This window comes from Bombina bombina, chromosome 2 (assembly GCF_027579735.1).
Source record: "Bombina bombina isolate aBomBom1 chromosome 2, aBomBom1.pri, whole genome shotgun sequence".
NCBI classification, from domain to species: domain Eukaryota; kingdom Metazoa; phylum Chordata; class Amphibia; order Anura; family Bombinatoridae; genus Bombina; species Bombina bombina.
The window spans coordinates 132,339,332-132,353,054 of NC_069500.1; positions in this window are offsets into that span (position 1 = coordinate 132,339,332).

Here is a 13,723-nt window from a genome sequence, read left to right on the forward strand (position 1 = left end):
CTTTGGCAAAATGGGTCAAAAGAAGGACTTGACAGGCTCAGAAAAGTCAAAAATAGTGAGATATCTTGCAGAGGGATGCAGCACTCTTAAAATTGCAAAGCTTCTGAAGCGTGATCATCGAACAATCAAGCGTTTCATTCAAAATAGTCAACAGGGTGGCAAGAAGCATGTGGAAAAACCAAGGCGCAAAATAACTGCCCATGAACTGAGAAAAGTCAAGCGTGCAGCTGCCAAGATGCCACTTGCCACCAGTTTGGCCATATTTCAGAACTGCAACATCACTGGAGTGCCCAAAAGCACAAGGTGTGCAATACTCAGAGACATGGCCAAGGTAAGAAAGGCTGAAAAACGACCACCACTGAACAAGACACACAAGCTGAAACGTCAAGACTGGGCCAAGAAATATCTCAAGACTGATTTTTCTAAGGTTTTATGGACTGATGAAATGAGAGTGAGTCTTGATGGGCCAGATGGATGGGCCCGTGGCTGGATTGGTAAAGGGCAGAGAGCTCCAGTCCGACTCAGACGCCAGCAAGGTGGAGGTGGAGTACTGGTTTGGGCTGGTATCATCAAAGATGAGCTTGTGGGGCCTTTTTGGGTTGAGGATGGAGTCAAGCTCAACTCCCAGTCCTACTGCCAGTTTCTGGAAGACACCTTCTTCAAGCAGTGGTACAGGAAGAAGTCTGCATCCTTCAAGAAAAACATGATTTTCATGCAGGACAATGCTCCATCACACGTGTCCAAGTACTCCACAGCGTGGCTGGCAAGAAAGGGTATAAAAGAAGAAAATCTAATGACATGGCCTCCTTGTTCACCTGATCTGAACCCCATTGAGAACCTGTGGTCCATCATCAAATGTAAGATTTACAAGGAGGGAAAACAGTACACCTCTCTGAACAGTGTCTGGGAGGCTGTGGTTGCTGCTGCACGCAATGTTGATGGTGAACAGATCAAAACACTGACAGAATCCATGGATGGCAGGCTTTCGAGTGTCCTTGCCAAGAAAGGTGGCTATTTTGGTCACTGATTTATTTTTGTTTTGTTTTTGAATGTCAGAAATGTATATTTGTGAATGTTGAGATGTTATATTGGTTTCACTGGTAAAAATAAATAATTGAAATGGGTATATATTTGTTTTTTGTTAAGTTGCCTAATAATTATGCACAGTAATAGTCACCTGCACACACAGATATCCCCCTAAAATAGCTATAACTAAAAACAAACTAAAAACTACTTCCAAAACTATTCAGCTTTGCTATTAATGAGTTTTTTGGGTTCATTGAGAACATGGTTGTTGTTCAATAATAAAATTAATCCTCAAAAATACAACTTGCCTAATAATTCTGCACTCCCTGTATATATATAGAAGATAGATAGTTAGAGCCCAGCACCATAAATTTCAAGGGGGCTCTTAAGTAAAGCAAATTGCAATACCTGAACAGGTATGAGTTAAATCAATTAGTTTACAGCACCAAACCCTGATTGGCTCTGATACCCTTTTTAAATGTTTGTTCAGTTGTTTTTTAACTATGCATGAATAAGGACCATGTAGGTCTGAAACGTCGCCTTTTTATGGTTGTTGTACCTCAATAAAATAATTTTTCACCTCTAAGAAGCAAGACTGTGCTGTGGTGCTGTTACACTTTGTATGTATGGACTATATATATATATATATATATATATATATATATATAAAAAATAATATATATATATAAAATAAAGATAGATAAAATAACCAGGTCTGATCTTTTTGTAGGATTGACCCATTTCAAATGGACTTGTTTTTGAGAACAATGGGTAATAGTTTCAAAGAGCATATTAAATATGAAAAACATGTTTATTATTTAAATACATGTTTAAAAAGTGTTTTAAAGGGATTATACTTACTTATCGAAATCCCCCCTATCCTATTCTAGATTGAGTTACTTATTTTGTGACTAATAGCTTTTAGATAGGTTAACCCGGTCTAAAATTGTTGACTGTCCTTGGTCAGACCATGATATGGTCTCAATTTAGACCCTTAACTCATCCCTCTCTGGAGGTTTCCTGACCAAGAAGCTTCCAGCTTCCTTAATTACAGGTCCATCGGTCATTTCAATTAATGATAATGGGGAAACAGAACTGTCAACCTTGTGGGCAGCTAAAAAGGCATTTCTTAAGGGTCACTTCATAAAAAAGCATCCTTGCTGCCAATAGAACAGGACCCATTTGTACGCTGACCTCAGATCTCTTGAAACCACTAATAAACAAGAACCAAGTCACCTTTTAGCAAACCAAATAATTCATATAATATAAGAAATCACTTCTCAAGAGGAGGTGAGTGTAGGTGAGAGAGTACAGTTGCTCTATCAACTTTATTATTATTATTAAACAAGGTGGACCAAAAAAGGTTATCCTCTATTAAAATGACTAATGAACAGGTATTTTCTACTAGAGTCATTGATATACTATATATCACTTTACAATCTTGACCTCCTTTACAGTGCTCATAGACAGCCCCCACAAGTAATAACGACTCTTGATAGGGATGCGATAGCTAACCTCTCCAGCCCTGTTTCCCAAGCAGAAGTAGAACTAGCTATAACCTTAAATCTCATAAAGCTCCTGGTTTGGGTGGCTTCATGGCCTTATTTAAAAAAACCTTTGCTAAAAAGATTTCCCCGATACTTCTCAGACTTTTTAATGTTGCCTCAAATTTGTATACCTTTGAATCTGAGTTCCTAGAAGCATTTATCCTACCCTCCCCAAAGATGGGAGAGATCATACCCTATGTGAAATTTAAAGGCCTATCTCACTAATATCTATGCAAAGATTTTAGCTGAAAATACACGTTGTCTTCTAAACATCTTTACAGAAGCCTTTGACATGGGACTACACCTTCTCACCCTGTCAATGAATGGTGAAAAGGCATTTGACATTGTGAGATGGGACTACATGTTTAATACTGCTAGAGCTTTTGGCCTGCTGGAATCTTTCCGTAAAGCAAAATCGCCTTATATGTGTCAGGGTTTTTTCCATGCTTTATTTCCCATGTGCTGCTGGCAGCCATTTTACTCAACTCTCTTGCTGACTCTAGTGCAGAGTGTGTGAGGCTGCTCATTTCCTCCATGCCCTATTATGGCTGGACTGGTGTACATCATCCATATGAGACAGGTTGCAATCTCAGAATTGTGATGTCATCACTTATTATTTAAAGGGCCTCTGTTCAGTATGCTTTGCCCTTGCGTTGTCTCAGACCTGTTTGTGAGAGTTCCAGTTCCTGTGTATTACCTGGCTGTCTGACGTCCCTCCTGGTTCCTGATCCCTGGCTTGTTCCTAACTCTGCTGTTCTCCTTGTTCCTGATTCCGGCTCGTCTGACTACTCACTTTGGCTCCTGACTCGGCTCGTCTGACTATTCGTTTTGGCTCCTGACTCGACTCGTCTGACTACCAGCTCTAGTTTTGACTCCTGGCTTGTTATTTGACTTGTGGACTTTTTATTAATTTTTTCTATTAATAAAGGTGTGTTTATTTTTGCACTTTTTGTCTCAGTCTGATTCCTGGCACCCTGACAATATGCCTCTCCCACATTTTATTTTTCAATGGTACGCAATACAGATGCCCGCTCTACAGAAATTCATGGATTGCTTATCCACGACACAAACTACAAAATTAGCTCTTTTTGCTGATTACTTGACCCTGTTCATCACAGACCCAAAGACATCCCTGCATGCCTTTTTAGATCTTTTAGACTGGTATGGTCACCTATCCTACTATAAATTAAATGTTCATAAGATGGATATTCTTTTCTGCCTTAAACAAAAATACTTTTTTAAATGGTCTTTAACTGACATTAAGCACTTGGGAACCTTCCTATCCCATGATTTATCTATTGCTATAGACAAGAATTACAATTCACCGTATGGCCAGATTCACATGGACCTTATGTCCAAGAGATATGATAAAGTCTCATTGTTTGGAAGGATAGCAATGATAAAACTGATGCAACTTCCGAAACTGACCTATCTCTTTAGATGCCTGCCGATAAATCTCCCCATTTATTTATTAAACAAATTTCAATCCTTAATAAATAGATGCATTTGCAATGGAAGAAGACTGAGGATCGCAGCAAACTTGTTGCAGTGTACCCTGGAAACAGGAGGCTTTGGCTTGCCATATATTTTACTTCATTATGAGGAGGCTATGTTCCCATTATAGATGTGCAGCAATGCATTTTTAGGTTTGTTCAAAATTTTTATAACAAATTATATATATTCTATCACAGCCCTGCCCAGATTTGAACCTGGGACTCTTGATTCACAGCTTGCTTCTCTGCTCTGGCGCCACCAAAGGGCCTTGCATTCTCTTCAGGTTTTTGGAGACTTGTTACCTGCAGTGGATTGCTCTCTGACTCTACTTGCATGTCAGCTGAAGGTAGTTTTGCAATCAGCTCTCCTATAAAAGGCTGCTTCACAAAACCTCCTATCTCAAGCTCCAGTGGGCACCTCCTTTCTCAGGCTCCAGTGGGCACCTCCTGTCTCGGGTTCCCCGTTGGCACATCATTGCTGGCCTTACAGTGATCACTCTTGTTCCTGGCCCTATTGTGGGCATCACCTCAGATTTCAGTTCTGGTGTGGGCACGCCTGCTTGCCTATCCTGTTTAAAGCCTCCAAGTCTCCAGTTTCGGTGAATAAACTTACTTGCTTGTCTGTTACTAAAGCATGCCTAAAAGGGGTGATTCCATAAAGACACCTATCACTGGCACCTTTCAGTATTCCAGACAGTGTTAAGCCTGCCACCACCTTGCATAAGCTCCATACCCCTAAACCTGCTCTGCGGAGCATGACATACTTGTTGGCTGCACTATTCAGAATTTATATAGTTTAAAACTAAATGAATATCAAATTTTAGTTAAACATTTACATACATTTTCATTCTTACCTACCATTTTCATACTTACCTACACACGCTGGAGTGCATGTTAACTGCTCCTTTTCCCTCTAGAGCCCAGCACCTGCTAACTGGTGGAAGAAAACATACTATTATCAATCATTTAGAATCCCAGTCCAAACATAGCACTGACCTGATTCCCGGGAATTTCTTCCCCCTACCCTCCCGCCTCTTTTTTCTCTCTCTCTACTCTTCTTGCAATTCTTACTCCCTACATTTTAGGCTGAAAAGATGATTTCCATTTTAATAATTATTATAGTTGATTTTAACTGTAAAGGACTAAAATATATATATATATATATATATATATATATATACAAACACAGAGAGAAGCAGACTCACAGGAACGAACAACCGGCTCAATACCATTGTTAGCTTGTTCTATGACGATTTACCACCTGGGTGCAGCTTTTTTTAGTCCAGTAATGCTTTTCACAGAGTAGAACTATCTTGTAGTATATCAGTCTGATCCCGCCTATTATGGTCACTCCAGCACCAAAATACCAGGCAATTCCTCTATTAACAAGGAACACAGCAACCCCAGACAATTGTTTCAACCTTCATTGGGCCTCGCCAGTGAGATGTAGCTATTTTCCTCTAAGCACACTGAGTAAGGAAAAAAAGAAAAAAAGGGGCACCTGATAGTGTATTTCGTATATATATATATATATATATATATATATATATATATATATATATATATATATATATATATATATATATTATAGAGAGTTAAAAATAGTGAAAATGCACTCACAAGATAAGTGGCACCCATCCTGGGCATTTAATCAGGTACACAGCATACTCTGTAACAAGTAAAATACCCCCTGATATAATATTTTTTGCCAGTACATGGATGGGTAAATGTAGGACCACAAATCATATTATTGCAGTTGGTGCAATTTAAACATGGGAAACACCCATTGTTTTTTTACTGATATATACTTAAACCATTTTCTTTTTTGGGCCTACATCAGCCCTCACCAGGGTACCCTTTATGTTTTTACACCTTTTATAGGCGGGCATAGGGTATTCCTGAAACTCGAAAGAGAGAGAACAGCACTCCATTCCTGAAACTCCCTCACTTCTGGATTACACTCACTCAAAACTTTTCAGTGTCTGCGCAAAATCCCTTGGATCTTATTGCTCAATTGAGAATACTAACTCACAAAGACCATCCTGTTCATATCCTTCTTCTCCTTCTTCTTATGTTCTAATAATGTCTGCCTAGGGGTCTCCATAACACTATCAATACCTTCTTGTATCAATGTTGGTGGATATCCTCTTTTTAGATATGACTCCCCAAACTCATTCAGTCTTTTGTCCTTCTGGACAAAGAGTACTATGTCGGTGAGATTAAAACACAATTGGTTGATGAGAAAGTGTACAAATTTTTACCTTTTAATCCAACATTAGGCATTAAGAAAGTGGTTGAGAACTGTATTACTAAAGCATTAAGAGGAGGGATTATTGAACAAGATGTGGCCAAATTCCTGTTGGAGACTGAAGAGATAACCCCACCTATAATCTCCACCTGGATGCCCAATAGTGGCTGGAATAGGGTCCATCTTGTCCAATTTATCAATTTTCCTGGATACATTTTTAAGACCATTTGTGGAATCTAGTTCCAACATAAGGGATACAGGAGATTTCTTAAATAAAATCCAAGATATGTGCCTAAGTGGATGGAAAGGTATACTGAACAGTATGGATGTGGTAAGTTTGTACAAATCCATTACTTATGAGGCAGGACTTGAAGCTTTAAATAGGGTACTTTGTAATAGTACTGAAGTGAGTGAAGCAAGGAGACATCTTATCTTGGAATTGTTGGGCATTGTGCTCAGATGTAATATTTTTTATTCCAAGATGAGTATTTTTTGCAGCTCCAGGGCAAAGCCATGGGTTCCAATGTTGCCCCTACATATGCAAATATTTTCATGAATGTTTTTGAAGAACATGTGGTCTATAGCCACCCATTGTTTCTGAAGTATGGAGTCACCTGGTGTTTGGAGTATGGATGGGCAACATTGGAACCCTGAAATATTTTTCTCGGATTTGAATAGGGCTATTCTTAATATTAAGTTTAAATTGGTGCACAGTGAGGAGTATATCAACTTCCTAGACATCAAGATATACCAATCGGCAGATGGCTTGTAAGTGGATCTGTACAGTAAAGAGACGGACTGTAATAATTTGCTACATTACAGCAGTGCTCACCCACCCACTCTCAGTCTTTAACAAAAAGCCAATTTTTGCGTGTGAGACACATTGTATCAGATGAGGGGTTGGCACAAACAAAGACTGAATGAGATAGGGGAGTCATTTCTAAAAAGAGGATATCCACCAACATTAATACAAGAAAGTATTGAGAGTGTTATGAAGACCACTAGACAGAAATTATTAGAACAGAAGAGGAAGGAAAAGAAGGATATGAAGGGGATGGTCTTTGTGAGTCAGTATTCTCAATTGAGCAATAAGATACAAGGGATTTTGAGCAAAAACTGGAAAGTTTTGAGTGAGTGTAATCCAGAAGTGAGTGAGCTTCAGGAATACCCTATGCCCACCTATAAAAGGTGTAAAAACCTAAAGGATACCCTGGTGAGGGCTGATGTAGTCTCAAAAAAGAAAATAGTTCAGGGATATATCAATAAAAAGAACAATGGCTGTTTCCCATGTTTAAATTGCACCAACTGCAATAATATGATATGTGGTGCTATATTTACCCATCCATGTACTTGCAAAGAATATTTTATCAGGGGGTATTTCACCTGTAACACAGAGTATGTTGTGTACCTGATTAAATGCCTATGTGGGTGGGGCTATGTAGGGGAGACCACCCCGCAAGGTGTGTGAAAGGATGAACCAGCATAAGAGCAGTATCAGACTGAGCAGTTGGACCAGTGGCACACCATTTTATAACAGCAGGCCATAGCCTTAGCCAAATTAGGTTTCAAATAATAGAACAGGTACAAAAGCCTAGGAGAGGTGGCGATAGGGAAAAACTCTTGAAGCAGAAAGAACTTTATTGGATCTATGAATTAGGAACTAAATTTGAGAGGAAGGGGAAGGGGAAAAGAATGGCACTACAAAATGGTGACCCAATAAAACATTAAATATTATGTGTAGTGTAAGTTCAGTGTTGGGAGTGGGTGCTGTATACTAAAAGGCAACATAGAGCAAATAGTGGAAAAAAACAATATAGATGTATACAAAATAGTACTCCTCACCATAGGATCCACTTATACACAATGTGCTTCTAAATAAAAAGCACAACAAATGCAATGACCTTTATTAGTATACACACACTCAATTATATGGTAAGTTCCTGTCAGGTAGGAACACAATGCGGGTAAAATCAAACTTTATTAATTCAAATTTAACATTTTAAATAATTAAAAACAATGGTTGCAAGCAAGGTAAATGGCACCTAAATGGTAAAATACTCGGAAATAATCTGGAATAGGGTAGATGGGTATGGGACAATTCACCTCAGCCTAGAATAGGGTAGATGGGTATGGGACAATTCGCCTCAGCCTAGAATAGGGTAGATGGGTATGGGGTAATCCACCTTAGTGAGAAATCCAGAAAATGTTTGGCATATAATTATATATCAGCAAAAAAGGAAAGCATCTAAATAATAATAGATGTAAACTGGTTGTAACTTGTTGTATAATTAACCTGATGTGGCTGTTAATAAGCTGCAGATATATTTAAATAGCTGTAATATCTGATGCTCAATAAAAAAATAGGAACTATGTTGCCAGGTGGTATGAACAGGACAATGGAATGGACAATTTTTAAAGGGACAGTCTACACCAGAATTTGTATTGTTTTAAAAGATAGATAATCCCTTTTATTACCCATTTCCCAGTTTTGCATAACCAACACAGTTATAATAATATACTTTTAACCTCTGTGATTATCTTGTATCTAAGCCTCTGCAAACTGCCCCTTTTTTCAGTTCTTTTGACAGACTTGCAGTCTAGCCAATCAGTGCCTGCTCCCAGATTACTTCACGTGCACGAGCACAGTGTTATCTATATGAAATATGTGAACTAACACCCTCTAGTGGTGAAAAACTGTTAAAATGCAATCTGAAAGAGGTGGGCTTCAAGGTCTAAGAAATTAGCATATGAACCTCCTAGGTTAAGCTTTCAACTAAGAATACCAATAGAACAAAGCAAAATTGGTGATAAAAGTAAATTGGAAAATTGTTTAAAATTACATGCTCTATCTGAATCATGAAAGTTTATTTTGGCCTAGACTGTCCCTTTAATTGAGTAGGCTTAAATGTAATAGAAATAGCATTGACATGAATATGTTATCCTTCCACCCCATTGTCCAATATATATTTGACTTCAATAAAACTAAAACATATGTGAATGAGGTTCTGTGATTAAAAATATATAAAGGAGTAAGATGTATATATTGTGGGAATAATGTCCAAATTGGCTAGATTAAAGAATGAAGGACAAAGAATAATGAGTCTTTAACACTAGGTGGAGCTATGTATAGGTGTGTGTTCACCTGATGTAATTAGGGGTCTGTTTTTTAGGTATATAATGTGGATTTGTACTGTTGTATCCTTATACATGACTAAGGACTGAGGTCCAAAACGTTGTATGTTTGTTTTGGCTCAATAAATCCTTTTTAAGCAACGGTGCTGCTGCAACTTTGACTGTTTTGACTATTGTTTGGGGTTCTATTATAGACCCTAGCAGCTTGCATGTATCTGCTCCACCTGGGTGCTGAACCGCTGTGTTATGTGTTTTGCAATGGTAGTGAATGCTCTCAAAACAATTTATTAAACAAATATTGAAGACTGAAAAAAGAGATGGTGTATAACACTCATGTATGTGGTGTGTATTGTGTGTTTTGATGGTGGAAAATTAATAAATCAAATGGTAAATGCATGTGAAAATCGGTATATATATCCTGATTGTATGTGCATGTGTTTATAGATGGGAATGGTGTGTGTGGATGAATGTAAAAGACTCATTAATTAATTGCAGCCACATCAATATTGGCATTGAGCCCTGACGGCTACAAAGTCTTTAATTTGAAAATCTAAAAGGTCTCATATTGTCTCAATCTAATTAGTCTATTATAATCAGTGGATTTTGGGATGTAATCAATGGGTAGAAATTTATAAATATGTGTGTTACTATAATGAACAGTTAAACAATGATTATGGATACTATGTTTTATCTTACCATTTTGGCAATATTTACAATTGCAAAAATGTTTTCCCCATCCGGTTTATATTTTCTTAGAGGTGCGACCTACATATTGTAGGCCACACAAACACTCTATCAGATAGACTACAAAATTGGAATCGCAATTATAAAAAACGGAGATGGGAACATTTTCCACTCTTACCGTAGATGTAAAGGAACTTAAAAGAGCTGCATCCCTTCTTACCACACTTATAGACTCCTTTGAGGGCAAAAATCCCACTTTTCACTTGATTTTTATTTCTAGTCTGAAAATTGATGTTTGACCCTTTTGCTTGGGGCCAATTTGCTTCTTAGTATAGGGGCTCTTTTATAAACTATCCTCGGTTTGTCACTCACAACATTTCATTAAAATTGAGTCACTTTGTGTAATGTGCCAATTTTTTTTAGTGTATCTTTTATTTTTTGATGGTTGCTGTTATATTGTGTAATAAACATTATATCTTATTTTTGTTCTGATATTGGCTGTTTGTTATTTTTTCTCTTAAGAATAGATTGCCTGTCCAAGTTTTTTGACTTTTTATAGTGCCAAATCTAATAGGTGTATGGGATAACCCTTATCTAGAAATCTTTCATAGAGAATACTACTTTGTTCCAAGAAAGTTTTTGTGTTAGTACAATTCTTCCTGATCCTTCTAAATTGACTGAACAAGATGTTTTGAATCCATCCCTTTCAAATCCATCAGTCCAGCACCAAAATACCAGGCAATTCCTCTATGAACAGGCCTCATCAATAAGGTTTAGCTATATTTCTCTAAGCATACTGAGCAAAGAGTCCACGTCTGGTTGCCCCTTTTTCCCATAAGGAGACTAAATACACACAGAGAAAATCACACTCACAAGAATGAACAACCGGCTCAATACTATTGTTAGCCTGTTTTGTGGTGATTTACCACCTGGGTGCAGCTTCTTTTCATCCAGTAATGCTTTTCATAGAGTAATGCTTTCCTGTAATATATCAGTCTTATCCAGCCTATTACGGTCAGTCCAGCACCAAAATAACCAGGCAATTCCTCTCTGAACAAGGAACACAGCAACCCCAGATGATTGTTTTGGCCTTCATTGGGCCTTGTCAGTGAGGTGTAGCTATGTTCCTGTGAGTGCACTTCTCCCTGTATGTATGTAGTCTCCCTAAGGAAAAAAGGGGCAACCAGATGTGGACTCCTTGCTTAGTGTGCTTAGAGAAATATGGCTACACCTCACTGACGAGGACCAATGAAGGCTTAAACGATCATCTGGGGTTGCTGTGTTCCTTGTTCAGAGAGGAATTGCTTGGTATTTCGGTGCTGGACTGAAAGTAATAGGCGGGATCAGACTGGTATACTACAGGAAAGTTCTACTCTGTGAAAAGCATTGCTGGGCTAAAAGAAGTTCCACTCAGGTGGTAAATTGCCATAGAACAAGCTAACAATGGTATTGAGCTGGTTGTTCGTTCCTGTGAGTGCACTTCTCTCTGTATGTATATACTTGTCATCTTATAAATGTAGAGTTAGTCCAATAAAAAAAGTATCATTGCTCAATGCAATTCTCTTTGTTATTTTGATATCTAAATCTCTGGACTAACACGGCTACTCCAATCAATCAATCAATCAATCTATATATATATATATATATATATATATATATATATATATATATATACAGTATATGTGTGAATGTGTAGATATATACTGTACATCTTTGAGCCCTTTCCAGTCAAGCACCTTGCCATATACCATATTACTTTAAAACATTGTCCACACCACTAAAAATAGAAATAGTTTTGTTCGTTACTCAATAAAAAAATGTTTTTAAATGTATTTATTTATTTAAAGATATTTTCTTCTGAATAAGGCCAATGCAATGTAACCACTTTGATGAGCATGACTAGCTATGCTCATCAAGCACATCATGGTCTGTAGACACATGCATGACAAGCCCTTTCCGCCAGCCAAGGGCATAACTGATCAAGCACTGTTTTTGGTAATCCCCCGCACTACAGTGGATATAGTGGGTGGCACTCCAAGGCTTCATGTTAGTGCCATAGATGTCACTACTTACGCACGTGGTGATGTTACAAATGGGGGTTGAACAAGAATGCACCGGTAGCTGTAAGGGAGCGGGATGGGGGAGGCTCTTCAAACTCCTTGATCTCAGCTCCCTTAGCATCAAAAAAACTCCACTACAACTAAAAAGTAGATGTTTTTTAAAATAAAGTAAAAAAAAAACATGGGGATTTGCATGGAGATGTTCAATTATATGCACACTAATAAAAAAACTGGTATGTCTAGAGAACCCTAATAATGTTTATTTTCTAGTAGGCAAGGCCCTCTACTAGAATTATATATAAATTCTGTCTTTATAGTTAGGTGATCACTGTGGTAACAGTGAATACTTTGCAAGAAAAAAAGTCATTGTATTTCTGTACTGCACAATGGGGCCTCTTTAATCTAGATTATAACCCCCAAAAATCTGTATGAGCCCCTATTTCACATGTGGCTACCCTTGGTGACAATTTAATAAGGTGATCACAGTAACAGCAGTGGTCACTGGCCATTTTCAATATTATTTACTAAAATCGACTCTAAACATATACATATTTTTTTTTACCGTTTTTGCCGCAGCTATCTCACATGCCATAACATAAATTATAAATATAATAATGGCATATGTGAATCATCTTGGCCTGCTGAAAAATATATATATATAATTTGTTTTGGTCACTCACTCAAATTTGACTTACAATACGATTTAAATGTAGGCAGCAAAAAACAGCTCATAATTGTCTCAGCACTAGAGTGAAAAAGGCTTAGCAGTGAAATGGTTAAAATATTTCTTCATGCACCTTCGGCTTTAGCACACTTTGGATTAGCTCACCTTCGGGTTAGCGCTTGAGCGAAAACCAGAATAGGGGTTTGTACCATGCCCCAAAGAAGTTTATGAGGAGAGAGATTTAATGTGGCCGCACTCTCAGACCACGAGATGTTAGTGCACCAGCTGCTTTTGCTCGAGCTATAGCTATTTACTTTCACCTTTTATGATGAGCACAAGAATAAGAGCACTAATGATTAAACTTGAGTGGTGTAAGCACTTAATAATGCTAAAAATATTTTTTCTCCACTTGTAATATTGGCCAAAATGTTTCCAGATCTTATAGTAACATAAAGCTCTGTTCCATCCGGTTTTTTTTTTGGGATAGTAACTTTAAAACCATACTATGGTAAATATTTCTTTCATTTATTAAAGAGGTATACTAAAGCAAAATGTACCTGCTCAAGTTCATTAGAGAATGCAATTTTTATGTGTTTAACCCCTGTAAAAGGGTTAAACATATAAGAAAAATTCTACATGAGAGTTGCAAGCTTTGAGGCCCATAGCAGAACATGTCTAGTGAGCCAATCGGACAACAGTTACACAAAGCTGCCAATCGCTAGCAATGCCAATTTCAAGTTAGTTTGCTAGGTTTTTCAATACAAGAATTACACGTAATTTTCACTTTAAATCATTTTTAAGGGCTAGATTATGAGTGGAGCGCTCATTTATTGTGCACCTGCAAACGGGCAAATTAGCAAGTGGCTGGT